The sequence below is a fragment of the Pleurodeles waltl genome, chromosome 8, assembly GCF_031143425.1.
Source record: "Pleurodeles waltl isolate 20211129_DDA chromosome 8, aPleWal1.hap1.20221129, whole genome shotgun sequence".
Lineage (NCBI taxonomy): Eukaryota > Metazoa > Chordata > Amphibia > Caudata > Salamandridae > Pleurodeles > Pleurodeles waltl.
This window is the reverse complement of record NC_090447.1, coordinates 212,178,812-212,194,399: the sequence shown is the minus strand read 5'-3', so window position 1 is coordinate 212,194,399 and position 15,588 is coordinate 212,178,812. Positions and strand designations below refer to the sequence as shown.

At 43.1% G+C, this 15,588-nt stretch overlaps 1 protein-coding gene across 4 annotated transcripts in view; it reads right to left on the bottom strand.

Annotated features, from left to right (window-relative positions):
* The window catches only part of APP (amyloid beta precursor protein), a 403,467-nt gene that overhangs the window by 128,974 nt on the left and 258,905 nt on the right, over nucleotides 1–15,588 (bottom strand). The window lies entirely within an intron of this gene.

Here is a 15,588-nt window from a genome sequence, read left to right as displayed (position 1 = left end):
CACACTTAGGCCCCTATAACTTATTCTCCACATAAACTATCCATGCCAAATTTGTGTCTACCCCCCCCCCCCCACCCTCCCTCCCAACGTATTTAGGATTCTTAAGGCACCCAGCGTTTGTGGATTCGAAGGGGACTAAGAAAATTTCCCAAATATAGCTACATTTTGAGTTTTTGGGGAACAATAGGAAAACAATTCTCTTGATAGAAGTGTTTTTTTTCCTCACAAAAATGGTATGAACAAATGGTTTGCTGTGCTAAAGTAACCACCTTCCCAGCTTTCAGGAACACGCAGAGCTGAATTAAAAAAACATTTTTTTTTACCACAGCTTTGGCATTTTTCAAAGAGGTAGCCTATCTGTCCAATTTCCTGTGCTACGTTTGTGATGGAAACCAATGTAAAAGCCATGGGTTATCTAGAAAAGCTGTAACTTTCTGAAAAGTAGACAACATTCTGAATTTAGCAAGGGGGTCATATATGTGTAGATCCCTCAAGCTTTTCCCAAAGAAAGCAACCGTTGAACTAAAGAAATACTGAAAACTAGCAGGAAAAAGAGGCCATTTGTAAAATATTTTCATTTGTAACTTTTTAACAAGATGGCCGATTTACAAAAGCAATATATAATTACGTCTGTTATGCCCTTCTAGTTTCAGGGATAAATGGGGATTGTAGGTTTTCTAAGAACTCAAGCTACCCAGAACAACTGAGCTTCATCATACAATGGTTTCAAATTGTGTCCTGAGTATAGACCAATTCATATGGTGAAAAATGTAGATTGAAAAATGTGTACCAAAAAAACCTTAGTATTTCTGAAATGGGCACAAGATTTGGAATTTAGAAGCAGGGGTTATTTGTACTCTCTGAATGTGTGGGTATACATACTAGGGTTTCCAAATGTTTATGTAATAGGTACTACTGTTCAATGGAAAGCCTCCCAAGCTACTATTATTATTAGTGTTGCACCAGTTACCACATCAGACATGATTACATTAGTGCCAACCATATGCAAGGTTACTACCAGCAACCACCTCAGTCCATCAGGCACAATGACTGCAGTAATGTAAAAATGCACTGTTAATGTGAAATGCTTTTATACGGATAAAACATAATAATGATTTTTATTATTTTTGGTTCTGAAAAATCACACATTTACATCTCTAATTCATGTTTCTTTCAATTTTGGTATACATATACTAATTCAACAAAGTAAAAGCTTCTAATTTAGTTGGCTAGACTACACACAGGAGAGCTACTTACAGGTAGCCAGAGAACTACCAGTAGGCCCACAAGTTACTCGTTGGAGAAGCCAGTTTTAGAGTATTTTTAAAAACTTCTTCTTTTACACACTGCCTCACACCTTTTGAAGGCACAAATGCAGTGAAATCCAATTGGTAATAACAAATATCATACTATTAGATTCTCCTACATATCTTCTGATACAAATGGTACTTCACTTGTGCAGGCAGGCCTAGTGCCTGCAATAGGAAACTCCCCAAAACTCAACATGGATACATCACATTTTTGCATTAAAAAATGACCCTTTTTTTTTTTGCAAAGTGCGTAGCTGTGAATTTCGGGCCCTACCTCAGCTGGCACCTAGGAAAACCTAGCAAGTGTAAATTTTTGAAAACTAGACACCTAGGGGCATCCAGAATGAGATGACTTGTGGATCCCATGACGTTTTCCCTGCAAATGTAAAATTCTGACTAACATCATGCAATTTCCTTACATTTATCTGATGGAAACTTTCGGAATCGGCATGAATCCACAAAATTCTTACCACCCAGCATTGCCCCACCTACGCCAATAAAAACACTGCCCACCTGTGTGGCTAGGCCTAGTGCCCTCAGCAGAACAGATCAAACCAAGGGCAACGGAAGCCCTTGCGTGGGGACTCTTATTGACGTTGGTTGGATCTGCCCCGGTTGCTGACACTTGGCTCAACCACACAATTGGAGCAGTATTTTTATCGGCACAAGTGAGCAATGCTTTAAGGCAAAGTTTGAGGTTTACAGGGCATCATGGGCAAGAAACATCATGATAATCACATAAGACACAACCCTGGAATTTCCTGGTTGTCTACTTTTCCAAAATGTGTCTGGCTGGTAGGTTTCCATGGGTGGTGGCAATGCACAGCCCCAAATCCCACAGCTACCTCTATTGCTGATCACTCTAGGGCTTTTTGTGCCAAGATCTTAGTCCAACAATAAAAGTGAGGTACCGTTATGATCAGGCGACTGGTGGGAATGGTGTTTGGTAGGACATTTGTGGCTCCCCGTTGATTCCACAAGTTTGCCTCCCACAAATTTGAGGAAATGTGTATTTTTAGGTAACATCTGAGGTTTGCTGAGCATTGTGGGTAAGAAAATGGTGTGGGATGCAAAAGCACATCACCTTGGACTCCCCCAGATGTCTAGTTTTCAGAACTGCCTGGATCTGGTAGGTTTTTCCAGGTGGCAGCCTAACCAAGCCCAAAAAGTGCAGCCATTCACCACTGTAAGTGGAATGATACTTGGAATTGGCCAAAGTCTCCTGGCCCATATGTAAAAACAATTTCTAAAAGAACCATATGTCCTCTTGCTTGCCATTGGGATGTGATACTTTAGCCTGCAGGGGAGCAAAAAGACAGTTGAGGTTTTAGGGGCGAGAGTGGGGCCTGATGTTTGACTATAAAGACCCACCGCATTATTTTATTAAAAATATATATTGCTGCCATACAGTGAGCTTTATGCCCCTCAAAGTGCAGGTTGGGGGTAATTATCTCATCTACCCCTGGGAGTTGGGGGGGATTTCTGCCCCATTTACTTGCGGTAGGGGCAAAGTCATGCCCATGCTAGGCAGCCTCCACCACTATATTAAAACAAGTCCCTGGCTTCTAGTGGGCTTTCCACTAACCCCTCTCACCGCATGGAAATGCCCAGGAAGACTCATTGAAAAATAGCTAGTAGGGGAGCACAAGCCCTTCTCCGATGGGCTGCTCCCCCTCTTCCTTGTTGTCTAGTGGGTGGATCCCTGGTTAGGCCTCACCTTCCTGCAGTGATTCCCAAGCTTGGATCCACTGCGAATGGTACCATGGAAAAGGGCAGGTTCTCTTGGTGCTGAGAATTTTCTTCCCCAGCTCCCGAGGCTGATTTTAGTAAAAGGAAATCCCTCTGGTCCCAGCACCAGAGGGATTTCCTGCCTCATGTACGAGGACTGCTTGGCTGACCTCGGCATACGAGCACAGGTGTGGAGGACGGCACAGCGCCCATCCTCCGCACCAAAGTGGGAATGAGTATGAAAATGTATAGCGCAAGTTGGATCTTTACAAAATGTGTTTTTTCCCTAAAATCAATTCAATTAGCTAAAAAAGAAACATTTCTCTTTGTTGCTACAGTATATTTAAAATATACTTCAGTGGAAACAAGTTGTTTGGGCTGTATTTCACATTTTCATAGCTTAAAAAAAAAACAGAGGATAGAGACTGAGGCAATCACTGAATAAGAGAACTGAGCTCTGCAAACTCGTCAGCCTGTAGTTTTGCAGCAGGCAAGGGGTGGACATACTAGACGCACTGCTGATCCACCTCAGCGCCAAAATCCATCTATGAATGAAAATATTATTCCAAACTTCTAACTTTAGTCAGAATGTGAGATTGGGAAATGTATTTCTGTCAATGGTGAGATGCCAAACTGGTCTTCCAATATTCAAATTGTACTGTTGGACATTTTAGTGTTTGTCTTTTAAAGCACCACTACCTTGATAATATTTATTACATGTGTGGTGCCCATAGCAATCTTTCTCATGCTCAAGGCACCAATGAGCTACAAAAAGATTTGTTCAATATTATGAAACTTTTCAGTTTCCCACATATAACCAACGCCCACTCAGGTATTTTCAAGTACAAAATCTGTGAATATGTCAGAACCCAACATAGGCTGAGAAGAGATCGCCAAGGAACAGAACTACAAAAGAGCAGTAAAATTATGGCTTGCAGGTCTCATTTAATCTACTTTATTAGGAAACAGTTCCCAATCGATCTAGTCTACTTCAACCATTTAGGTCATTCGTTTTTTTCTTTTATTTTAATGTCTCATGGTGTTGCATGGTCTCTGCCTACTCAGCCCACCTGCAGTGTTCCAATTTAAGACATGGCCCCCCGATTGGGAACTATGCAAAGCGTTATTTGTGTAACGATTTCTGTTCCCCACAAAAAGAGGTTCGATATTCCCACAACCAGATTTACTGCATGCAGGAACAACAAACCCAACATTAAAGGCCAAAAAATCTAGCAAGTAAAATCAGATCACAATGGGCTACTGAAAGGGCCAGGGGCTAGATCAACAGGGATGGAAGGTTCCCATTATCAGATACCACCACATCTACAAGTATACTGCAGGGGTACTTCACATTTTAACTTCAACAAAAGACAAATGATAGCTTTAGCAAAAGATGGATAATGTATAATTCCATCAGAATTTAATAAAGGGAGGCAGTGATATTTTACTGAATTGCCATTTATACAGAGCAGTTTCCTAACCGTGAGGAGACCAAAGCGCAGAAATAGCAGTAAAGTTGCTTTGTTTTATTTTCCTAAATCTTTGAACCCATTACAACATCAGGCACTATTTAACCCCTTCTGTGCTGGGGACGTAATGGTTACGTCCACCGGCACAGTGCTCCTGCGCCAAGGACGTAACCATTACGTCCTCAGCATGGAGCTCAAGGCAGGGATGGAAGGGTAAGCCCTTCCCCTTCCACCTGACCCGACCCCCACAGTGATGCCATCAGAGGCCACTTCCCCATCGCGCTGGAAGCCCAGCTTCCAGCGCAATCGGAAGAGAAAGAGAAATGCTTTGCATTTCTCTTCCGATCATGTGATGGGGGCCTGAGAGGCTTCAAATGGAAGGAAAGGAATTTCCTTCCCTTTGAAGTTTCTCAGAGCATTTCAGAAGCCCGATCGTGAAGCGATCCGGCTTCTGAAATGCCCACTAGACACTAGGGATTAATTTTCAAAAAGAAATTGGCATAAGGGGTGCGACCCCTTGGGCAAGGGTCGCTCCCCAGGGGAGTCATTTTTTTCAAGGCCTTTTCTGCCCCCTCTCCACCCCCCCGGGGGGCGATCGGCCTATTGTTATTAGGGTGGGGGGCAGAAACCTATGCTCCAGGGATAATTTTTCGTTTTTCTTCTTTTTGTTTTGTTGTGGGCAGAAACCACATGGGCACCTGGGATTGGTGTGTGTGTTTTCTTTAGGGGGGGGGGGGGCAGCCCCTTGGGTAAGGGTCGCTCCCTATGGGGCCAAATTATTGTTGGCCATTGGAAGGCCCATCTGCCCCAAGGGGGGGGGGGGGGGCAGAAAGCCCACCAGAGACCAGGGAAGTTTTTTCCAAAATAAGAGGGTGGGGGTATGGCCATACCCCCACCCCAAATGAATGGGGCCAAAGTTGTTCTGCCCACCATTGGGCAGATGGGGCAATTACCCCTGATCCACACCCCAGGGGGCAGAAAGTCTACTAGATGCCTGGGAATTAAGTTAAAAAAAAAAAAAAAAAGTGGGGCGGTGGCTACCAACCAGTATGGGCCTGGTTATGCCCCCACCCCAACTGAAGAGGGTAACAGTCTTTCAGCTCTCGCCCGCACACTACAACATCTTATCCCACGGCAAGCAAAAGGACATTTGATTATTTTGGGTTTTGATTTTACATTTGGGCCATGGGAGCTTGGCGAACTCTTAAAATCGTCCCACTTGGAATGGTGAGGGCTGCACTTTATGGACTTTGGGACGCTGCCATGTAGAAAAATCCACAAGCCCTAGACACATTTGAAAACTAAACATCTGGGTGATTCCAGGGTGGTGTGTTTCACATGCACCCGCACCAGTTTCTTACCGACAATGCCCTGCAAACCTCCAACTTTGCTGGAAATCATATATTTTTCCCACATTTTTGTGATGGAACCTTCCGGAATCTGCAGGAATCCACAAAATTCCTACCACTGTCTCATCTATACCAATAAAAATTCTGCTGCACTTGTCAGCCTAAATTTTATTTTCCCCAAACTGCCCTTTTGGACCTGCTTTGGTTCCCCCTCAATTTCGACAGATTTTTGGCTCTTCCCTGTTACAAGCAATTGGCCCACCTACACAAATGAGGTATAATTTTTACCGTGAGACTGAGTGGAACGTTGGGTGGTATGAAATTTCTCCCAGTGCGGTGATCCCACACAGAAATGTGGGAACAATTTGATTTATTAGCTAAATTTGAGGTTTGCTGAGGATTTTGGGTAAGAAAACATTGAGGGATGCACGCAAGTCACACCTCCCTGGACTCCCTCGGTGTATATTTTTCAGAAATGTCTGGATTTGGTAGGGTTCCCTAGATGGCTGCTGAGCCCAGTACCAAAAACGCAGGTACCCACCCCATGGCAAAAACAGGTAGTTTTCTTTGTGAAAATGTGATGTGTCCACATTGTGTTTTTGGGCATTTTCTGTCGCGGGCGCTAGGCCAACCCCCACAAGTAAGGTACCATTGTTATTGGGAGACTTAGGGGAACGCTGGGTGGAAGGAAAGTTGTGTCTCCTCTCAGATTCCAGAACTTTCTGTCACCGAAATGAGAGGAAAAAGTGTTTTTTTTGGCCATATTTTGAGGTTTGCAGAGAATTCTGGGTAACAGAACCTGGTCAGAGCCCCACAAGTCACCCCATCTTGGACTCCCCTAGGTGTCTAGTTTTCAAAACTGCCCAGGTTTGCTAGGTTTCCCTAGATGCGGCTGAGCTAGAGGCCAAAATCCACAGCTAGGCACTTTGCAAAGAACATGTCAAATTTCAATGTAAAATGTGATGTGTCCATTTGTGTTTCCTGTCGCGAGCATTAGGCCTACCCACGCAAGTGAGATAACATTTTCATCGGGAGACTTGGGGAACACAGAATGGCAAAACAAGTCTTATTGCCCCTTGCCTTTCTCTACATTTTTCCTTCCAAATAAAAAGACGTCTATTTGAGAAATAACCTGTAATTCACATGCTAGTATGGGCACCACGGAATTCAGAGATGTGCAAATAACCACTGCTTCTCAACACCTTATCTTGTGTCGATTTTTGAAATACAAAGGTTTTCTTGATACCTATTTTTCACTTTTTATATTTCAGCAAATTAATTGCTGTATACCCGGTATAGAATGAAAACCCATTGCAAGGTGCAGCTCATTTATTGGCTCTGGGTACCTAGGGTTCTTGATGAACCCACAAGCCCTATATATCCCCGTAACCAGAAGAGTCCAGCAGACGTAACGGTATATTGCTTACAAAAATCTGGTATTGCAGGAAAAAGTTACAAAGTAAAACGTGGAGAAAAATTGCTGTTTTTTTAACCTCAATTTCAATATTATTTTATTTCAGCTGTTATTTTCTGTAGGAAACGCTATTAGGATCTACACAAATGACCCCTTGCTGAATTCAGAATTTTGTCTACTTTTCAGAAATGTTTAGCTCTCTGGTATCCAACATTGGTTTCTCATCCATTTCTGTCACTAACTGGAAGGAGGCTGAAAGCACACAAAAAAATAGTAAAAATGGGGTACGTCCCAGTAAAATGTCAAAATTGTGTTGAAAAATTGGGTTTTCTAATTCAAGTCTGCCTGTTCCTGAAAGCTGAGAAGATGGTGATTTTACCACTACAAACTCTTTGTTGATGCCATTTTCTGGGGAAAAAAAACACAAGTCTTGTTCTGCAGTCCTTTTCCCCTAATTCTTTTTTTTTTTTTAAACGAAAGTTTTGCTATAATTTTGCTAATTACTTGGTCTCCTTCAGGGGAACCCACAAAGTCCAGATACTTCTAGAATCACTAGGATGCTGGGAAAAAAGGATGCAAATTTGGCATGGGTAGCTTATGTGGAAAAAAAAGTTATGAGGGCCTAAGAGCGAACTGCCCCAAATAGCCAGAAAAGAGGCTCGGCACAGGAGGCGAAAAGCCCTGGCAGCGAACGGGTTAAACTAAAACTGAACAAAAAATATGCAATACTTGCTCGCATCAAGATTTTTCAATGAATCAATCAATGCCCAGCCCTTCAAATACTTTCTTTCATGATCCATGTAATTGTTGCTGTGAGCCCTGTTGTACAGTGAAGTTCATATGAGTTTTTCCTTTTCAAGAGGCCGTATTGGGGTTCACTAAATGTACTCTCAGGCTTCCTAACTGCCTGAATCTCTGACTTTGCACCTCCCAAAGATAGCTCCCTTCACTTCTGTGCACTTTCTTAACCATGTATTCTATGTGGTTCAAGCTGTATATAGGCAGAACACTCCACAGATGGCTGGTACTAGCTTTTGCAACCACATCTACCCTCCAAACCTAGGCCCGACTACATTCACACAGTTGTGTCGGTCAATTATGAGGGCTTCCAGTTTTATAGTATCTGTTTTTTTATTTTATTTTTCTCAACATTTCTGTCTGTATTTATCCATGTTTAGTTTTTGGGCACGTTATTGGTATTTATCCATATTTATTTTGTGGTTTGAGACTAAATGGAGTCGCATAATGGTATATTTCCATATTTATTTAACTGATAAACATGTGCTCATACATTGATATGCCTGTTGCGCTTTAGTAAATTAGGCAAAACACTAGACTACATCCACAGGTAAATGTTAGCATTATACACAATTGTATGTTAACATATTCCTGTATGTTGGCAATCTCATAATGTTTTTAACATCTCATGGAGTCTATCTGCTTAGCAGCTGGCCTGAAATTTGTGAAGTACAGTGTGGGGAGTCACTCACAAGAAGAATTGTCAGTATTTTTCTGAATTTAAAAATAAATACAAAGAGGAAACAAATCGTTTTCTGTCTGTATTTATCTGTAAGAATCAGTAAAAACGGAAAACAAGAACCTTAATTATAATAAAATGCTTAAGCAACCCATCTCTCACTTCCTTTCCCTAGAAATTCTTGCTTATGCATAGCACAAAAAAATTAAGAGCATATCTTTGGTCCTAATACTAGAAATAAAAAAATCCCCATATAGCCCACATGATACACACTCACTGTTCCATCTACGGCACTTCACGGAGTAGTGAGCTACCCCTCCGTGACTGTGGTTTTGGCGTCTCATAAGGAGTATGAAGCACTGTATAATACAACTACAATAAAATGTACTTGAATTATGGAGCATTACAAGTCTATAATAGTGGCAATGTAATGCTAGTCTAATTATTATTAACATAACGTATCCCTGCATTCTATAAATATACAGTCTTTACCTAGACTCCGATTCAAAGTTGTGTTTTAAATTCTGATACATGTCCAAATGGATGTTTACACACAGATCAGAGTTTTGAGTTGTCTACCAAATACCACATTTCACATTTTTCTCCAGACAGACCTCAGCAGAAAATGCCTTGGAAAATCTAAGAGGATACAATTCTAAGAAATATATGCAAAACATGCAGCAATTGGTGCTGCAAAGCACCGATTGCACTTGTCAGGCTTTATTCTAGGGTGGGAAATTAAGGAAAAGCAAATTAGGTTGCCCAATAAATAACCCACAAGAGGGTAGAGGTAAGTACTGTGTTTGGTAATTATCATCTGAATTCTACATAAGATGGAACTATGACTGTAGTCTCCAAATCTGTATTTGTGCTTCCAGAAAGATGATATTCATATAGATTCATATCTCACAATATATTAATCTCAGTTTGGGGGGGCACCAAGCCCACCTAGTTTACCATTTCTACCTTTTCCCTGGCAATAAAATTATAAATTAAAAACAATTGGTGTTTGTGGAGAGCAATGGGATCCATCAATACTGTCATTTCCCTGCAATCACCAGCTCTGTTTTTGTTCTTACACTATGATATATGGGATAAAGTAAACCCTTCCATACATTGCAAGCATAATAAATGTCACCAGGGAGTTCCATGACCAAATACAGGAACAAAGAAAAAGGCAGAGTTCCTTTATAAACTCGATATTTAGATGTCCCCACCTGTCTGGCTGGGACTTCTGAGAAATAATGGCAACAGCCATAGCTTCACCCCCTTCTCAAACAACAATTTTAAAGCTACTATTCAGCAAACAACTTTGCTTTGAGAAAATACATTCTCAAAGAGGGCGTTTATTTTTCGCAATACAAAACACGGGGGTCCTTTCTTCATGCATGTGGCGCCCATTTTACATTTTCCTTGCCTGCATTCACCATGCCAAGGCTCATTTACGTTACTTCTTCCTTTTTGCATCCTCCATTCAGAATGCATTTTTTTACAGGGCAAAGTAGAGGACAATTCTATGTCTAAGAAGGGTCTTAGTATCCACCTATTTTATTATCACAGTCTCTTTCCTGATGTTGTTAGTTCAGAGGCAGGATGCTTTGGGGCATTTGTTGCAATTTATAAGTAACAACCACTCGAATCTTGCATATATAGGTTTTCAATATATTTAGTAGATGCCTTTAGGCCGCAAACACATGGCTGGTGGAAAATGTAGAAGAAGTCAAGCAGAAATGGGTTTTGGCTCTTTGGTGATGGAGCACGGTCACCCGAGGGATTCCTTAGGTGTCAGGAGCGACACCTAGTTGAAAACATACCTCTCTGCTTAGTTCCTCAGGAACGCTCCGAGAATGGTTCTTTTTTAGACTAGCCGAGCAAGAACCACTAATGGCCCAAGTCTGTTAGGATTTGGAAATGCAAGGATTCCATCTGCAAAAAAAGCATTTTGGGAAACTGACTGCATGGGTGTATTGTTAGTGTGTGGGATAAATCGCCCATTTTCTGCCACAGAATCCTCAAAAATCCTGTACAGTACAAAGAAAGAACTAGTGACTCATTAAAGTACCCACTAGCCCACTAGCACCCAACCAAGCTCCCAACACAGAAAATCCTATGGATAACCCATAGGCATAGAAATATTTGGAATGGTGGAGTGAACTATATTAAAGGGGAGCTGAGGCACAGTGCTTACAAATGTTACTCCTTTCAGACTGAAGTCTGTGAAGCAAATGTCGGAATGGTATTAATGACACCTGAAACAACAACACGCCATGCTCTATTAAAGGCAGAATGTGCACTACGCAACTGCATACCACTAACAGAGATATGTAATGTTTACAACACACCTACTTAATGTACTTGTGGTTAGTTGTGGCTTGACTGTCTGGATGACCTATTGTTGCTAATTCTTTGAATTGTATGGAGAGAAGACTTTCACTTTGCGCAGAGCAGTATTTCTCTCTCACATCATGGTACTGGGTTTTTCCATCTCCGATGGAGTTTTTGCAATAGGAAACATGAAAAGGATTATGATACCCTGTAAGCATCTATTTGTGGCATGTAGTCCTGTAGATTCACATGCTCTGCATACTCCTGCCGTCTAGTGTTGGATCCAGAGTTGTGTAAGCTGTTTTCTGTCAGACGACCACAGGATGCCAACGCTCTAGGTTCTAACTTCCTAAGTTCCAAGTTCCTCCAAATAGGGTCTGGTTACAAGCCGACACTAAAACCCCACAGGGGGAAATCTAGGCAAAATATGGGGCAGAATCCATGTCAGAAGTGTAGCCCCTCAACAGTACGACAATGCAGGGAAGCAGCAGTGAACCTGCGATGCAGCAGTGTAACAGTGCAGCTTATATTAGTGGTGGCAGCAGCAAACTTAAAAATACATGATCCCTCCTAAAGCCGCTCAGATGAAAGCTGTTCCTCACAGAGCCCTCAGCGTGACTCAGCCTCAGCCACATGGAGCCCTCAGAGTGAGACTGTCTCAGACAGTCAGTCTCAGACTCTCTGCACAGTAGTCCTAGTAAGTGCTCGTTTCCGCCTCATCCTGCCACACCTTGGTGTGGTCAGCGAGGTCTGGGGTCCGCGCAAGGCCTGGGTATCTTGGCATGGTCTGGTCCAGTCAGGTCAGTACAGGGCAATCCACCTGGGTGATCATTAGGGGGCAGGCGCATGGGTAAGAGCCTGTTTCTATTCAAAGAAGTCTTTCGAGTCACAAGGTCAAGTGACCCCTCTCTGTGATATTGCACATGGGCTTCAACACCATTGATGAATTGTTTCCCGCAGGTGGGTGAGAAAGGAGTGAAAGGTATGTTTAGGAAAAGAGATGTCCATGCTAAATGTAAATATACAGTGTAACTGCAACGGCTACAGGTGTACAGGGAGGAGGGAGGGCACATGTTAATCTCAAGCACTACATGCGACGAACAGATGCTTACAGGGTAACATTATCCGCTCGATGGCATGTGCGGCTGTAGATGCACATACTCTGCATAGACTGTAAAGCAATCCCCCCCCCATTAGAAGCAGCGGCTAGCCTTTGGGAGTTGCACAGCCTGACCTGCACTGGCTTGTTGTCGTGCTAAAACATCCACACTGTACGGCTTGGGGAAGGTGAATGGAGCAGACCATGTAGCTGCCTTACAAATTTCAGCTAGGGGAATATTTCCAAGAAAGGCCATAGTGTCTCCCCGTTTACAAGTGGATTATGCTCTAGGAGAAACAGGTAAAGGTCTTTTGGCCTTAATGTAACAAGTCTGAATGCATTGAACTGTCCATCTGTTTATGTCTGATTTCGAAATTGGGTTGCCTTTTTGAGGTGGAGAAAAGGCTACAAAGACTTGTTTAATCCTTATAAAATATTTAGTTCTATCTATGTAGGGAGCTATTTCCACAACAGAATCTGGCTGTAGGAAAAAAAAACCTGAGAACTTAATAGACTGAGGTGAAATTGGGAAACCACTGTGTCTATGCATTTGGAAAACGTTTCTTCTAAGGTTGACGCCTGGAGCTCACTAACATGCCTGAGTGAAGTAATGGCACTAAGAATGCTAACTTTGATGGTAGGATTTGCAGCGGGCATGAGTATAAAGGTGGTTCAAATGGAGGACCCATGGGACTAGTAAGAACAATGTTAAGGTTCCAGGAGGGTGCTGGGGGACCTGTAGGGGGGAATGACTCGTTTGAGTTCTTCCATGAAAGCCTTGATAACTGGTATTTTGAACAGTGAGAGATGCTGTGTCTGTCAGCCAAATTTGCTTTTAACAAGTGAAGCAATTAACAGGTGATGTCCTCCACCATGGCTTTAAAAGGAGCAATTTGTTTGGTTTGACAGTAGAAAACAAAATGCTTCCATTTTGCTGTGTAACATGCTCTAGTGGTAGGTTCATGCACTTTAAGAATGTCCATACATTCTTGTGGTAATCCAAGGTAGTCAAACTATGACATCAGGAGCCAAATTGCAAGGTTGAGTGACTTGGGGTCTGGATGTCTTATTTGTCCCTCATTCTGGCTGAGAAGGTCTGGCCTGTTGGGGAGCTTCTTGTGTGGGACTACTGAGAGATCCAGAAGTGTGGTGAATCAGGGTGGGCGTGCCCAGGTGGGAGCCAGAAGGCTCATGGTGAGAGATGTTTGCCTGAGCTTCCAAACAAGAAATGAAATGAGAGGGTGCGGTGGAAAAGCATAGGCACATATCTCATACCAACCCATCCATAATGCATTGCCCTTGGATAGTGGGTACCTTGAGGTGAAGTTTAGGCATTCTGTTTTTTCTGTGTGGTGATAAAGGTCTACGTGAGGGGACCCCCATTTTTGAAGTACGGCTAGAGGACTTGAGGCTGGATTTCCTATTCGTGGACTTGCTGATGCATCCTTCTGAGCAGGTCTGTAAGGTTGATGTCTGTTCCCAGAAGGTATTCGGCCAACACATGAATGATGTGGTGAACAGCCCACTTCCATATGGTCTTAGACAAGCGTGACAGTCATGAAGATTGTGTTACCCCATTTTTGTAGATAATACATGGCTGTCATTGTCCATTCAGACTAGGGCAACCGTGTGAGACAGGTGAGGAAAGAAAGCTTTCAGTGCCAGGTAGACCACCTGAAGCACCAGGTAGCGGATGTATAATGATTGATATTTGGCATCCCCAAAACCTTGTACCATCAAATGTTGTAGATGGGTACGCCAACCCGTCTGTGATGTACTACTGGCGAGCTAAACACTGTTGCAGAGGACTGATGTGTAGTCTTGCTTGGGGAACTATGGCAATTCAAGACACCATCCTCCCTAGCAGTCACATAACTATCCTTACTGTGAGTGTTTGATTTGGCTGGAACTGGAGCAGAGTTGCTTGAAAGTTCTGGATTTGAGCAGGATTAGGGTAGGCTAGTCCGGAGTGTTTAGGATTGTTCCCAAATATGCTTGAAGCTTTAGTGGTTGTAGGTGCCACCTGGCGATGTCAATAGTGAAGCCTAGGCTGTGAAGAAGCTCTAGTGCCATTGGAGTGTGTTGTTTGCACTGATGAGTGCTGGCTTTGATGAGCCAATCATCCACTTATGGGAATACATGGACATTGTCTTTTCAGATGTGCTGTGACCACTTCCAGGTACTTTGGGAACACTCGAGGTGCGGCAGTGACCCAGAATGGAAGTACTTTGAATTGGTAGTGTTTGCCTGCTATGACAAATCTTTGGTATTTGTGATGAGCAGGTTGTATCGGTATGTGAAAGTAGGCATTCGTTACGTCTAGTGTTGACAAAGCCACCCTATTTTAAAAGGGGAATGACATCCTGTACTGTGACCACATGGAAGTGTTCTGATAGAATGTATTTGTTGAGAGGTCTGAGATAGAAGATTGGTCTTAGGGGCCTGTCCTTTTTGGGGACCAGGAAGTATAGGGAATATGCTCCTAAGCCTTGGTGTTGAGGAGGAATGGGTTCTATTGTACCTTTGAAAAGAAGGGCTTGGAACTCTTGCTTTAGAACTGTGAGCTGTTCCCGTGACAGCCTGTGACTGCGAGGGGGAATGTTGGGTGGTGTGGTAATGAGGTCCACACAATAGCCATGTTGGATATTGGCTATTACCTACTTGTCTGTAGTGGTGGCATTCCAGACTGGGTGGAAAAACTGTAGTCTGCCCCTAACAGGTGTTGGGAGGGCAAGGTGTAGTTAGTCATTGCTTTGCAGTGGGTTTTGCTCCACATGCAGAACCACACTTTCCTTTATTGTTAGTACTTCTAAAGGAACTTCTATAGTAACCCCTGGTGAAGGATGACTGAGGTTGCTTCTGTTGAGAAGTGGAGGTGTCACTGGATGTGGATTTGTATGCTCCTGTAAAGCAGGGACAATTAAAGGAGCCCCTGGAAGTGGAGGTCTGTAATGCACCCATTGCTTTAGAAGGGTTGGTGTCCTTTTTCATCTTATCTAGGCTGGAATCTACTTGTGGGCCCAAAAGGTGTGCCTTATCAAAAGGCAAAGTTAAAACTGGCACCTGGACCTCTGGTTGAAGCCCAGAACACAGTAACCATGAATGCCTTTTAAGGAGGACGCTTGTGTTAATACCCCTTATTGCGGATGTCAGTGTATCAAGGGTGCATTGGATGGAGTTAATAGTGATAGCCTGCCCCCCAGTGACAATTTGATGACACCTCTGATGACATTCTTCTGGGAGGTACTGCAGGAGTTCCTCCATCTCATCCGAATGGGCTCTATTGTAGCAGGCCAAAAGGCCCTGCGAATTGCAATGTGCCAATGGTTTGCAGCCTGTGACAGGACCCTCTTCTCAGCAGCATCAATACGCCTGCTGTCCTTTTCAGGAAGAAATGACCCCCCCCAGTGGTCTGAC